This window comes from Molothrus ater, chromosome 3 (assembly GCF_012460135.2).
Source record: "Molothrus ater isolate BHLD 08-10-18 breed brown headed cowbird chromosome 3, BPBGC_Mater_1.1, whole genome shotgun sequence".
Classification (NCBI taxonomy): Eukaryota; Metazoa; Chordata; class Aves; order Passeriformes; family Icteridae; genus Molothrus; species Molothrus ater.
The window spans coordinates 77,537,571-77,552,072 of record NC_050480.2 but is presented as its reverse complement, the minus strand read 5'-3'; positions in this window follow the sequence as shown (position 1 = coordinate 77,552,072).

Sequence of the window (14,502 nt, the reverse complement as noted above, 5' to 3'; positions counted from 1 at the left end):
TGTTAGAAAGCAAAACGAGAGGAGCAGCAGATTGATTCGAAAGTTCTTGAAAGAAGGGTTTGCTACTGCTCTGTCATCCCTTGCCTTCTGTTCTTATACCTTCTCTCTGGATTCTGCTTGTTAAAATTTTGTACCCTAGGTCCTGTGGTAGTTCTCCACATTCCTCCCTTCTGTGATTATCACTTTTTGCCCTTCAGCCTTCAAGTGATCTGAAACATGTGTGTCCAACTCCTAAACAAAACTACTTTTCTCAGGAGTCTTCCTTCTCTTTTTCAGTCCTTTCTTTTTTGCTTTGGCCTTTCCCTAATCCTATTCATTCTTCATCTATCTTTCTCTCTTGTCCATCCTGTCCCTTCCTCAAAGAATTGCTCCCATTGTACATCCTGCCCCAGCCAGCACTGAAAAAATGCAAAAGCCATTAGGATGAGCAAATAAGAGTAGGAAGCATGTCATCATATGTGCCAGTGATTAAGACTGAGGAAAGAAGAGGCTGGATCCTGATCTTTGTGCCTAAGGTATCCATCAATGGTGCAGTACACAAATAATTAATGAGTAGGTACAATAGTCAGGCTTTCCTCTAACCTGGGTAAGTGTTGCAATACTAAACTCCAGTGTCATGTAGCAAAGCTCCTCCAGGAATGGAATGTCCTTAACTGGTCCAGTGATGATCTGAGGAGCAGGTTAAAACAGCTTGACCTCTGTCTGAGGGAGGCTGAAGGCTGGACTGTTCACTCCCTATCTGCTAAGGTTGTGGTATGAAATTGGATGGGGTCATAGGAGACCATGGATAAGCCTGGAAGCTCCTGAATGGGCAGGGAACTGAGGAACCTGAACTCCAGAGAAGATGTCAGAATACCCTGCATGGACTTTCCCCATCTATCAGCTCAGGGCTGCTCTGTGTTCCAACAGTGTTCACTGTCAGTCATGTGTCAAGGGCAGATGGGATGGAGGAAATTGTTTTCTCTGCTGTGTGCAGGCAGCTGCCAGAGGTGCTCTGGTGGCTGGCAGGCAGGAATAGTTTGTGCCTGTGACTGGCGATGGGAAGCTGTGCCCCTGGCTCTGCGTGCAGAGCCCTGGTGCTAGCAGCTCTCCTTTTGAGGCTGCTGGCTTTCCTTGTTTTGAAAGCACCACATCCCATGAGAAATGTTGTAAACTGTGCTGATTAGGGCATGTGGGATTAGTTGTGGGTTAGGCTGCTCTCAAGGAAAATTTCTTGTGATGCATATAGGCAAAAAAGAGAGCTGTCACTCAGTCATCTGCTTCAGTCCATACAGTTTTTATTATCCTCCCATGGCTTCTCTAACCTAGCACTCTAATGACTTGGAAAAACATCCTGGATTTGCTGCTTGAGAACCCTTTTCTCATTACAGAAGATTCAGGATTATTCCAGGGAAAAGGCAGTCTGTCTGTAGATCTGTCAGCCAACGTGCAATATTCTTTGTCTAGAAACAGACATGCCACTTATCCCCCACAGGTGACTCCAGGCTAGACATTGTCTCCATCCTCATAACTTTGTAAAGCCACTTGAAAGAATGTGTGAGGGGAAAACGAAAAAGAGAAATGAGAGGGATGTGGAAAGACATGCCTCTAAGCCACCATAATTTTTTAAGATCATGCTGAAAATTGCATCAATGGACACCATTGTCCTGCAAATGGATGACTCATCTTGCATTTGCTTTTTATGGCTGCATACCACCAAATGTCCCCACTTGCTCATGTAGTGCTGCCTTCTCAGAGCCTTATGGACATGTTCCCAGTTGCCATGAAGACAAAACTAGCCAAATGACACAGTGCTCCCAAACTCAACAAGATTGTAAAGTGGATGGGTCTCAAAAGCATCGATTTTTAATTTTTGAGGTGACAAATGTTTCCTCTTCCTCCAGAAAAAGCAATCTTTCACCTCATCACTGTGGGATGTGATTCCAACTGTATTTCCCTGGAAATGACATGATGACAGGAGGGTATGTGATGGAGAATGAGAAGGTATTATACAAACACACATTCAAATTCATTATCAGACAGTGAGACTGATGACTCAGAGTTAGAGAAAATGAAACAACCAAAGATCATGTCTCAGTCAGTGCTCATAACAAACTTGAATTCCCATTTGCACAGCTCATATACATGGGAATTACATTGCATGCTTAGAATCAATTTGCATATGCTGTTTCTACTCAGTCACACATCAAATAATGTATTAGGAGTGCATTTTAATGCACTGTATTATCATACAGCTGGAAATGCTGTCTTCTGTTAATGTGCCTTTTGAAGGCTTTGTGCATGCATGTGAGTATGTTCTCACTTTCTCTCCCCTCACTATTCCTGTTAGCATAAGGTCTTCTACCTGAGGGACCAGATTGAAAAGAATTTGGGAATCAAGGAGTTTGGTAGAAGTAACAGATAAATCTGCATGTTTCAAGCTGAAGGTTTAAATCCCTTCTTTGGCATTGGAGAATTATCTAATATACAAGCAGATTTCAGAATCTGGGCCAGAGGCCCTGCCAAGGCAGGATCACAATTGGTCTCCATGTGGCCTTGTCCTCCAAAGAGATCCAGGCCCTTCATTAACTGCAGAGCAATGATCTCAGAATGACCAGCCCAACCAGACCTGCTTTGACACTGTAATGTTTTTGCTGTGACGATTCACTAGTCTGCATTTGCTAAGAACCAAAGAACTCCAGAATGTGCTGCATCATTAGCTGATTTTTTTGATCGCCAATAGTAAAAACAAAACATGGCAAATATATCTGCATTGTGTTTTCAGTGATTGGAAAAGTAAAAACCAACCACGTCCCAAGCTATGCATCAGTTCATCAGACTGACTGAGCCAAACAAAACTACATTTTGAAGTTCAGCCTTTCTCTTGCTATAATTTCTGGTGAAAAACTTAGGAGTCAAGGAGGGGTTACCTTACTTTCTATTCAGCTATTTTCAACAGCCATTCTTCCTCTCCTTCCCACAAAGTGCTTGGAACAAATATTGCCTCGTGTGTCTAAAGAGATGCTGAGAGCCACACAGGCCTTTTGAGCTGTAGGAAGATGAATAAGTGATGGAGGTGGCTCTAATGTCATTCTGTGCAAGTGCTCCTTTTGCTGTCCCTTCAGTGTCGCTCTCCCCAGGACTGTGCTGTTATCTTGTTCCTTTCCCTTTCCTCCTCTTCCTGGGAATGATGGGTGAATTTACACAGGCACCTGTACATCGTGTCTGTGCACTTTACTCTCTTCTTTTCACTGTGTATCAGAATTCCCAAGTGGCTCAGAGGTAAATTAAAGAGTATTTCAGAGATGCAAACTAAACTGTGCCAGGATCTGTTTTCTAGCTAAAAAGCCAAGAGGCTTGTCTTGTGAATTTGACCAGTTTGGAGTCTGAATAGATGTTCATCATCTCTGGCTGTTAAATAGCTTGGCTATTAAATTGGACTTGGTATGGATTTTATTGTTCCATCATCCATGAGTTATTAATGATCAAAACTGATGTGCTAAAGGAAGTGGTGGTTTCCATTAAGATTGTGTTATACCAGTGTTTACAAGATACAAGCTTGAGATAATTGTTTCTCTTTTTGGCTTTGTCTGAATGTTTTTTATGACTTGGACTGAGTTTAAATATTTGATTTATGCTAGGAAAATAGCAAAGAGGACCACATCAAAGGAGATGGTTGTTCCAAAGATTACAATAGACATTGGTATCTTTGAGCAGTTAGCAGGCACCTTAAAAAAGCACCTGACTGTAGAAATTTTAATAATAATATTCTATTGTACCCTCTAAAATTTTGTAAATCAATGGTACTTTTGCAAAACAAACATGTCATGGTTCTACTGAGAACCATCATGTCACAGTTTAAATTCTCAAATACTCTTTTCTGTATAATTTAAATAATTTATATTAGTGTGGGTCCTCCCAGGGTATACAAGAAATACTAGTTGTTCTAGACAGAGTGGAATTACAACTTTATTGTAAAATCACTCTGCAGTCAAGGTCTCACCCTAGAATAAGACTGGATTTCTGCAATTCCTAAACTGTTATTTAAGCAGATCACATCTCCAAAAGGTAATTCATTATGAAATGACCTGAACAGAGAACAGTCAACTTATTGTGTATGTCAACCAGCTTCTTAATGTAGTATTCTCTCATTATTTATATTATTTTCATAAGAAAAGTTCTAATCTAGGTCTGCATTTTGTAGTGCTTGATTCTGGAATCATAAAGACTATTATTCAAGAAAATCTATTCCAGCTCTAAAGAATTGCAGAATTAATTTATATAATCTACTGCTTGAGTGTATTAAATGCCACAATACACAATATCAGAATATCCTACAGAAGGAGGGCATGCACAGTAACTCTTTAAAAATCAGATGACAACACTGACTGTAGACACTGTATTCTCCTCATTTTCTCTTCTGTACTGGTGGCTATTTATGTGGCTATCATATCATGGTGGCACATTCTGCCCCTGACCTTTAGGGAATAAATAAATAAATAAATAAATAAATAAATTTCAAACATGGTTGCAGAATTTACTTGAATAAGTCAAGAATGGTGAATATTAACTATTACTGGGAAATCCATTTTAATGCACTGAAGAAAAGCTTCTATGAAAGATAGCCTGTTGACTGTATATAATATTTTCTTTCCCACAGGCTGAAACATATGGGGTTAACTGCTACACAAGGAACAACACATCCATACTGCACATTTGGCACAATGATGTGAGCAACACTGAGCTAGGGCACCAACAAGGAAGATGTAGAGTGGTTTCATTTAAACATGAGCACACAGAGATGTGAACAGCAGGGCTAAAACATCAGATGTTTGGATAGAAACTGCTATGGAAGGCAATGCCTTTGCTGACCCTCATTGTATTAAATACAAGAAGAAGGGCAAGAGCTCTGATAGGCCTTGTGTTGGTGCTGACCAGGGCAGATCCTATTCATGAGTGACTGGAGGAAAAAACCTAAAGGAGGATGCAAAGCAAGACCTGCCCTAGAAATTGCTGCAATTACTGCTTTAGAAAGTTGCTGAATTCAGGCCTGTGATTCTGGCAAAGATGATGTTGGCAATTTGTTCTCCTGCAGTAACATGTTGAAGCAAGAGAGCTTGATGGCCATTAACTGATGGGAGAGCATCTTTGGGTGAATGAATCTTTCTGAATGGGAAACAGGAAGGAAAATTCTTCTAACTTAGAAAAAAATGAGTCAGAAAAAGGTAAGATCCTTTTCTGCAGAAACTGGAAAGTGTTTTGAGGAAGGAGAACCTCTATTCTCCAGAACTGCTGCTGATCTGTTGAACAAGCTTAGGGAAGTAGTGTAGGGTGGCCCTTCATCTACCTCTGTTCTCTTGTCTGTGCAAGAACAGGGCCATCAAATGAAGCCACACAAAGAAAGGTTCAGAAGAAGCAAAAGGAGATGGTTCTTTAAGGTATTTGGGAAAGAACTGTTTATTTTAAATATGCATAGGTGTAAGGGCGGACTGAGAAAATTAACAGAAGAGAAATTGCTTCAAAATACTTATAAATGCCTCTCATGGAAATGTTTATTGAAAGCAGAAAATGTGACTAGTTTTGCATTTGCATGAGCAACAGAAGGATGTTGTCAGGTGTATCTGATGAGTGAGAGAGGGGATGAAATGGGGCAAAGAGGACTCCTGTGTCCCAGGAGGGCCTGGGAATCCAAAGATCTCTGTTCAGGTGAGCACAATAGTCCTTGTGGACACTTGCATTTTTTGTGGAAATGGTGGTTGCAAAGAAGTCTAAAACATGGCCTCAGGAGTTGGCCAGTGCATACAATCATTCTCCACATCTCCCACATGCTTCTCCTTGAGTATGTATGGTTTTGACTAACACTTTGGGAATTCTACCAAATTTACCAGTGGATCCTATAAGGTAGAATTAGATTACCTATCTGCTGTAGAATTCATATAATAGGTAAGTATCATGATGCCTGATTTAGAGTAGGACTCTGATTTTCCCTCCCTTTCTTAGGCTATAATTGTATAAACTTAATTACACATCCCCTGTCTTTAAGAAGTGAATGCACAGGAGAGCTGAACACTGTATTTTTGATCTGAAATATTTGATTACAAGAGGAAAGATTTAGGGACAAGTGACTGATTTTTCAAAGATGCAGGTTCATTTGAACTGAAACTGTTATTGAATTTTAATTGAGATAAAGCAGTTACATCTTACTGGTGGGTTTTTTGTTGGTTTTTGTTGTTTTTTTTTTTTAATATGCACAAAATAGAGAAATGCTACAAATATCCAGCTTTTATTTTAACATGAAAAAAACCAAACAAAAACCCAACTCTACCAGACCCCTTATGTCCCTCTCTTTAAAAAATGAAATAAAGCATCACATTTTTTTTTCTCTAAAAACTCATTATGCCCTTAAATAGTGTTAACTTAAATATCTAGAGTTACATAAAAGGCACCTGCAACATGAAAGGCAACTTTAATATTTTTCCCCAAGACTTGCATGTGCAAAGGAAAAAAAGGTTATTTATTTAACCTGGAACAGAATGTTTCTTGGAAGACTGATAATTTTTAACAGAAAGTTCAAGATTGTTCAGATTTTGCCTCTCATAATTGTGGATTGTCAGTGTAAAGATAGTTAAGGTCAAAGTTTAATGACCATACAGATTCATCACCAAATGTTTGTTTACCATCCTTAGAAGATTATGTCTGCTGTTCTTGGCAAGTCATGCCACTTTAATACACATTTTTCTCTCCTCTCAGAAATTTACCCCACCCACTAATGAGCTATTAATCAGAAATCAGTGCACCAGTATAAGTCAGTGGGAGATGAGATGAAGATCTCTGGAGACACCTTTCATCCCATTTTACTTCTTTTATGGGGCCTCAGCTTCTTTTATAACAGCTCACTATTTAATAGCCACTGTCACTTTAGCCTGGAAGTTCAAAAGGCCTATAAATTCCTTGACACAGCTTACCTGTCACAGAACAGGAAGGCTACAATAAAATATGATAATAAATTAATAATCAATAATAGCTGACAAGGTTTCTTCTTGCTCTCCCCTGTGATCCAGCTTGTGCAGTTCAACCATTGTAGGGTTTGTGTCTCACAACAGAGGACAGCAAGGCAGAGCTGGAGTTCTGGGGTTTTCTCCTAAAATGACCTGTAAAGACATTTTTCATGCCAACTCAACAGCTCAGACTGTTATTTCATAGCTTTAACCTCTCTCTATTTAGATTCAAATGAGAAGACCCAGAAAAATGAGAACTCTCTTCATGTGCAACAGCCTATTAATTTAGGAACCTGGTTACAACTGCTTGAACATCAAAGGTCTTATTACTGTAATTGACATAACATTTAGCCAATCTGTAGACAATGAATAGCTTTAAGTATGTGAGGGGTTATTTTTCCTAAGGAGGCAATGAAAATACATCTCAGCACATTCTCTTTTAATCTCACCCAAATGTAGAATAGGTTAGACATTTCTGGTTACTGTCCTGCTTACAGCCACCTTCCATTTTTTGTCTGAATACAGGAAATGTCCTCTCCTGATTGTGGTCTTAGGATCTAATGATGATGCAGAAGTGGATCAAGGGCTTTTTCTGTGGGCTCAAGCAGGAGGCAAAAAAGACTGCCCAAAGCAGTCTCACGGTCAGCCTGGGAGTCTGGGCAAGGTTGGCAGTTCAGTACTCTCCAAACAGCACAAATGCAGAACTCTTCTTTAGATATGTGACTTAAAATCAGTTTCTCTTTATCACTGAAACATCCAGCACTATATTAAGTAGAGTGATGAATATCTGTTGCACAGACTTCATTTCCTCCCTCTGATTTGTTTTGCACTCATCAGTGCCTAAACTGTATTAACCAAACAGCCTCAGAAGATTTCCTATCCTGCTTTCTTTTTTCAGAGAGCTGTTGGCATGCTGGATCCTGCATACCTACCTGCCACTGCTGCCACTGCCATGTCTTGGAATGATAAACACTGCTCTTTTCCAGCAGGTGTAGGGACAGCAGTTAAGGAGTGGGGCAATGACTTATGAAACATCAAGGTGCTAAGAGAGATCTTCAACACTGTCTCTGCCTCTTTCCAGCTCCCATGGCTGCTTTATACCAAAGAGGTGTCATAAGACCTTTCCTTGGCTTTAGTGTTCCACAAGGTGTGAGTGATTCCCACGAGTGAATTCAAGCATATCACTGGAAGAACTGGATCACAGAATGGCTCTGTGGAAATATTTTCCTGTAAGATTTGAAATATCTTATTTACTACCTTAAAAATAAGGATCAACACCATTCCTCATTCCAGTAAAATCATTGAAAGCCTCCTGTATAGGTGGGTGCTATATGGTTTCCATATGGGGAGGAACATTTCACCATCTAATGGTTTGATCAAGAGGACTGTTGTTCCTAGGAAAGGTGTCTAAACCAGATTATTTCAGTTGCTGCTGCTAATAAATGAGGGCTGCAAACCCATAGAAAGTGATGGTAATGGCTACAAGTGAGATTAAAGCTGAGCAAGCTAGAGGTGTGTTTTTTGCCAAGAGAAGTTTATGGTGAGTGGTAGAACATAGGGATTTTTTTTTTAAAAGGACTGTTGTCTGCATATGTGCCTCCTATATTAAAACCAGAAATTCTTCTATCTTATGATGATTTTTTTGAACAGTCAAAAGCAGAGTAAAAAATATGTTAGAAGTGAGTTTGAAGGCTTCAGAAACAATGGCACCATGGTTCTCTAAATGTTAGCAGTGCTGTTTTTCTCTGCCTCGAATTTCTTAATTAATTAAAATGTTAGTCTGCATGATACAGTTTGTTCAAGTAATTTGTGCTGAGTTAAGAAAATCTTCAGCTTTATTGTAATAATTAATTCAAAGAAGAGACTTATTATTTTGTTGAACATTTTCTTCTATGCTGGGAATACTTAATAAGTAATTAAATGTTATCACTGCTATTAAGAGCACATTGATGTTATCTGATCACCGTGCGTGGGTTTCTGCTGGAAACATTGCATGTTTCCAGAGAGGTGGAAGGAATTGCAGGCACCCTGTGGTGCTCCTCAGCTCAAGCACACCAAGGTGTGGACTTATCCCAATGGGTGCTCAGTCAAATGCTAAATTTCAAGCATAATTCTGCACATTCCCACATTTACAGTTGTGGATACTTTGAGTGTTTTTAGAGGGAGCTAGAACCTCTGTGCTCTCTAAGCATCTAAGACAAGACCCAAGATAATAAACTGAGCGGAGCAAGACCTTGTTCTCTGGCTCCAAGGCCAGAGCACAAGGTAGCCATGCCCATGCCATTAAAGACTCTCCTTTTCCTCTACCAACTGAAATACTAACTCAGCTACTGGAAAGGTTTAAGGTGCATGCCAGTGCCATAAACAAGGCTGAAAGACCACTAACTGTCTGAAAATGTGCCAGAGTCATGCCAACAAACAACAAGGAGGGATTTCTGTGTTCCCTTGTTCGTACTCATGCCCTATTACTGTTTCTTCACAACCATAACTTGAATTAGGAGGACTACATCCCACCTGATTAATACAATGAGTCTCACCTCTCTAAAGTCACCATGCAATAGATTATGAGTTACAATGTGCTACAATTGCTTGTAACTTCAGAAAGTTAAAGCTTCAGAAGATTATATATACTGCAGCTGCACTGGTAGCTGAGCACAATAACCCAAAGGAAGTGGCAGTTTTAGGATGCTGCTGCTCCTACAGGGCAGGAAGACCACACTTTTATGCTTTCTTTGGCTCTTGATTTTTCCCATAAGTGACTCTGAGAATTATCACATGTTCCTTCTCTGCTTGGTTTAAACTTTACTATGAATTATGAGGCATTGTGAAGCCTCATTCTGCTCTTTTTAATTTCACCTGATGCATTTCTTCTTCCAGCTGCCTTTCTAACAAAATCCCCCAATAACCCTCCTGACATTTATAAAAAAAGAAACAAATGAAATGTTCTGGCTTATTTATGATCATTCACTCTGTGCCGGTCCATTGTCATTCCTTGCAGGGTTGTATGTGAATTAAACTGTACACTACTCAAGACCAGTGTATTTAGACAGCTACTCACCCTGTGCTGAACTTACAACTGCAATGTTAGAGTCTGGGTTGAAGCCACACAGAAAATTTGGCCCTTAACACTGTTTTAGAGTGAAAGATGATGTTTAGAGAGCAACGCCGAGACATTGGACTGCCTTCTATATATCCAAAACCCAGTTTTACAAACTACAGAAACTTTTATTATTTGAAATTACTCCAGCCAAGAGTTACATTATTGATGACATAACTTCAACACAGACAGTGGCTTGAACATTCCCAGCTGGAATTCCTACTCCCAGCAGTCAGATGTGAGGCTTATGTAAAGATGATAATCACCTCCTGACTGCTGACTTTTCCTATCCACTTAGTAAAGTATGTTCCTGCAGGGCCTGAGTTAAAACCCATGTGAAGTTTATGGGACACTTTGTACTGATACTTTTGAATGTTGCATCACTTGTTTTTAATCTCAGGCCATCTTAAGGCGTATTTTTAAACTAAGCACCAAGAGCCTTTACCTATAGCTACAGCTGGAGTGACAGAAGCAGCCAAATAACCACAATGACAGATTTTGTACCACTGACTACAAGTACTACTTTGGCCATAGGTCATGACTCATTGGAGTCATGTGAAACCTGCCACAGTGTGCAAAGTTTACCACAAGTAAGAGGATTTTAGTTTTTAATTTCTTTGGCTAGCACACTCCCACAGTGAGTTCCACAGCATGCAGTGGAACCTTGGAAATCTCAGCATCCAAGTCAGCTCTTCCAGGAATCAAAGAAATTGTTCCAGGGAGTCTAAGTATTTGACCATGAAACTAGTCTGACTCCCCACTTAACTGTGACTAGACGCTCAGGATGTTTGTACCTTTGGACTATGATCCACAAAATAGGCCATAATAATCAGCCAGCTTACTGCTTTGAAAAAATTTCCCTCTGAAGCCTGCCTGTGTTCTGGGATGCTCTTTATGCAGTCCCTTTATGGCAAAGCAGTAACAGGGGGGAGTATGGCCCTGAAAAATACAAGTCAAATGAATTACATCCAGATTGCCTAATGCCTTTGAGAAGTCACCATGGAGGAAATAGTATATTTTAGGCTAGTATGAGAGACTGTAAAGAAAAACATATTGCTTACATTGCTTTTATATGCTGTCTGTCATACTGCATGACAATCTTTAATGCAAGAATGAATATGAAAGCTTTCCTTTAGTCACAGCAGCCTTCATTCTTCATGCCTAAATTCCAGTGACTCTCTGAAGTCCTCAAGAAAATGTCTTAATCATAGCATGCCTGTTTATGCATCATGGTATTACGTCTGGTATGTATCATGGCATATCTGTTTTAGGGTGAAATTGCATATCAGTACTGGACATCATGAACAAATGAATAGACAAAGATTTCAAAATGTGATCCCCAGTACAAGACATGAACCTCTTAGAGTGGGTACAGAGGAGGGCAAGTAAAATGGTGAGAGGGCTGGAGTACCTCTCCTATGAGGAAAGGCTGAGAGAGCTGGGATTGTTCCGTCTGGAAAAGAGAGGACTCTGTGGAGACATTATTGTGACCTTTTAATATTAAAGAGAGCTTAAAAGAAAGATGAAGAGAGACTTTATATTGAGACCGGGAGAAAAGGGAATAGCTTTAAATTGAAAGAGAGAAAATTTAGATTGAAGATAAGGAAGACATTTTTTACTGTGAAGGTGGTGAGACACTGGAACAGGTTGCCCAGAGAAACTGTGGATGCTCCAACCCTGGAAGTGTTTGAGATCAAGCTGGGTGAGGGTTTGAGCAACTTGATCTAGTGGAAGTTGTCCCTGCCTACTACTAGACCAGGAAATTGACTAGATAATATTAAAGGTTCCTTCAAACCCACACCATTCTATAAAATTTACACTGCTTAACTGAAATGACCATGCTGCTGCTGATCAAACGATATCAGCTTACATTCTATTATTCCTGTTACCTTTTCATGTTCTTTGTCTCATTCAGAGTATTTGAGATGTTTTCTATTAGGTCTTGTTTGTATAGCAGTTGGTGCAATGGGGCCAATTCTAAGTAAGACAGAAAAAATTATTAATAGTCATTTTTGTGTCAGACAAGGTTTTGAAGTAGTTACCCTTGACTCTATTTGTAAATGCAGGAGCAAAATTCTTGTCCTGAGTAGACTGTTTGCAGTCACTGGCCAGCTATGAACATTTCAGTCACACTGGATGGGATTCATCTCACCTAGTCTAGAGCCATGCTGCAATTATAAGTACATCATACAAGCTGGTTATGTAAGCTGCATCTATTCCAGTACATAAATTGAGACAGGCACTTTTTTATTTGTCATTATTGGGAAGCGTCCCTGACTAGCTCCTGAAATACACCCAGACTTTGTTTTGGAGAGTGCTGGCTGACCTGGGTCAAAACTACACCAGGGATCAGGCTAAAAGTTAGGCAGTATGGACAACTGCATGCCAGAGGATGAGCACATACACTGGCTTTAAAGATGTTATTAATTTAAAAGTAACTGGAGGTATTGAGGTGGGATGGGCACTTCCAGAGATCAATTCATTGCATCTATTGATAATTGTTTACAGCAGATGGAATTCAGCTGTCATTGGAGGTATATGTGCTGACTGGAGTGAGGCCCTATGGAGGAGCTTAAATGTCCAGTTTAGCATAGAAACATAAATTTCTGTCCATTGTTTCCCATGCATAGATGGCACATTTAGTGCCTTCTGCTGAAGTTTGATAAATACAGCCCATAGCATCTCCATACCCTTCTGCAGCAGCACCTGCCAGACAAGCAACTTATTTCCAATTGTTCTAGAAGCACGTTTTGGGAAAGAGACTAGTGGTCCTCAGGAAAACAGCAGCTCTGGCATGAGATGAGGTCTGTGCTTAGCAGCAGTTGTAAAGTAAAGATAGGCATAACACACAAACAGAGAGCAGTGCAAAGGGAGTAATATCAAAAGGAGACATAAGTTAGATTCAGACTTCAAATGTGATATTATATATATGTAGTATGCTAACGGAAAAACTGCAGAATTGGTGTGAAGTTATGGACTGCACAACTGCATAGAAGTGGGTGTGCATGCAAAGGTTTACTTTTTCAATGTAAATGTGCTTTATTTCACTCTTGGTGAGTTGCATGTGGATATCTGCACTGTATAATTTACTCATGTGTTTTACATTCCTCAGTGATATCAAGTAAATTCTTTGGTCAACTCCTATAAACAGTGCTTGAATCATAAATGAATCAGACATCTCAGATGGCCATTAAGCTTGTGCCTGTGGAAATATGAACGTTTTATATTTGCTGGCATGTGGAAAAGGTCATTATTTATTCTTCCTAGCCAGATAGATGTATGAAATTTTACTTGCTGGAATGATTCCTTGGCATTTCCTAATATCATGGAACACGCTAAGTATTTCTTTTTTTAACAGAAGACAAAAAGGGAATATGACTGTGTTGCAAATGTTAGTTGGAAACAATTTGAAAGAGAGAACTAAATGTCCATGTTTATCCAGGAAAGGTAGATGGAAACTTGGAACCACAAAGGTGTTTTCAACTGAGGAGGTCTGCATGATCCATTAAGCACTACTGCATCATTTTCTCAAAAGACTGGGGCCTCATCCTCTTCCTCTGGAAATTAATGGCAAATCTCCCATTAACCTCAATGGGAATAGAGTCAGGTCATAAGTCCAAAACTCTTCTCCTCCCCAGGTATCTAAAAAGAGCTAAATGATTAAAGAACTGCTTCTAATCCCACTGAAACTGATTCTAATGTAAGAGGTGGAGATCTGTTTTTCATGAGATTGACTTCAGTGGGCAGATCTGTTGATAAACTTATGAAAACCAAGATGCGTTTTGTCCATGGCTATCCAGGGAATAAAGCATTCCATGAGAACCATATATTAAATGAAATTCTTTTAAATTCTGTGCTTTCTGCTTGTGAATAGGTGAACATAATGACAAACAGCCAGAAAAAGTCTGGAAGTCTTGATAGCCATAACATCCGCTACTAAATCCTTCACTGATTATTATTGGGAGTGGTCTCACTGAAGCATAAAACTTCCCATTCCAGAAGAAGGGGCTCTGTGGTAATAGATCTTAATATAGTGGCAGAATCTTGGGAACTGACTCAGATTTTAGCTGTGTTGAATTGCTCTCTGTAGAAGCCTTTTATTTTCCATTAAGGAAGTAGGGATCCTGGAGGGTTGATAGTCTTAATTTAGCTTTGTTAAGAGGTCAGAGTTCAGTGGAATGACTGTATTAGTGTCATCTGAAAAATGAAAAAAAAAAAAGTGAGGAACTATATTTTCTTGAGTAAATATAAAATTCCTTTGTTCACCTCATGCACCTCATACTTTGTTTCCCAGTCTCCTGCTGATTTTCCCTCTGTGCTTAAGACCCAGGTGGCATGAACAGTCCAGGTACAAGGGTGACAGCCTGTTTGCGGGGATATGAGCTGTCCCACGCCAAGCGCATGCCCAGCACAGGAGAGACAACAATG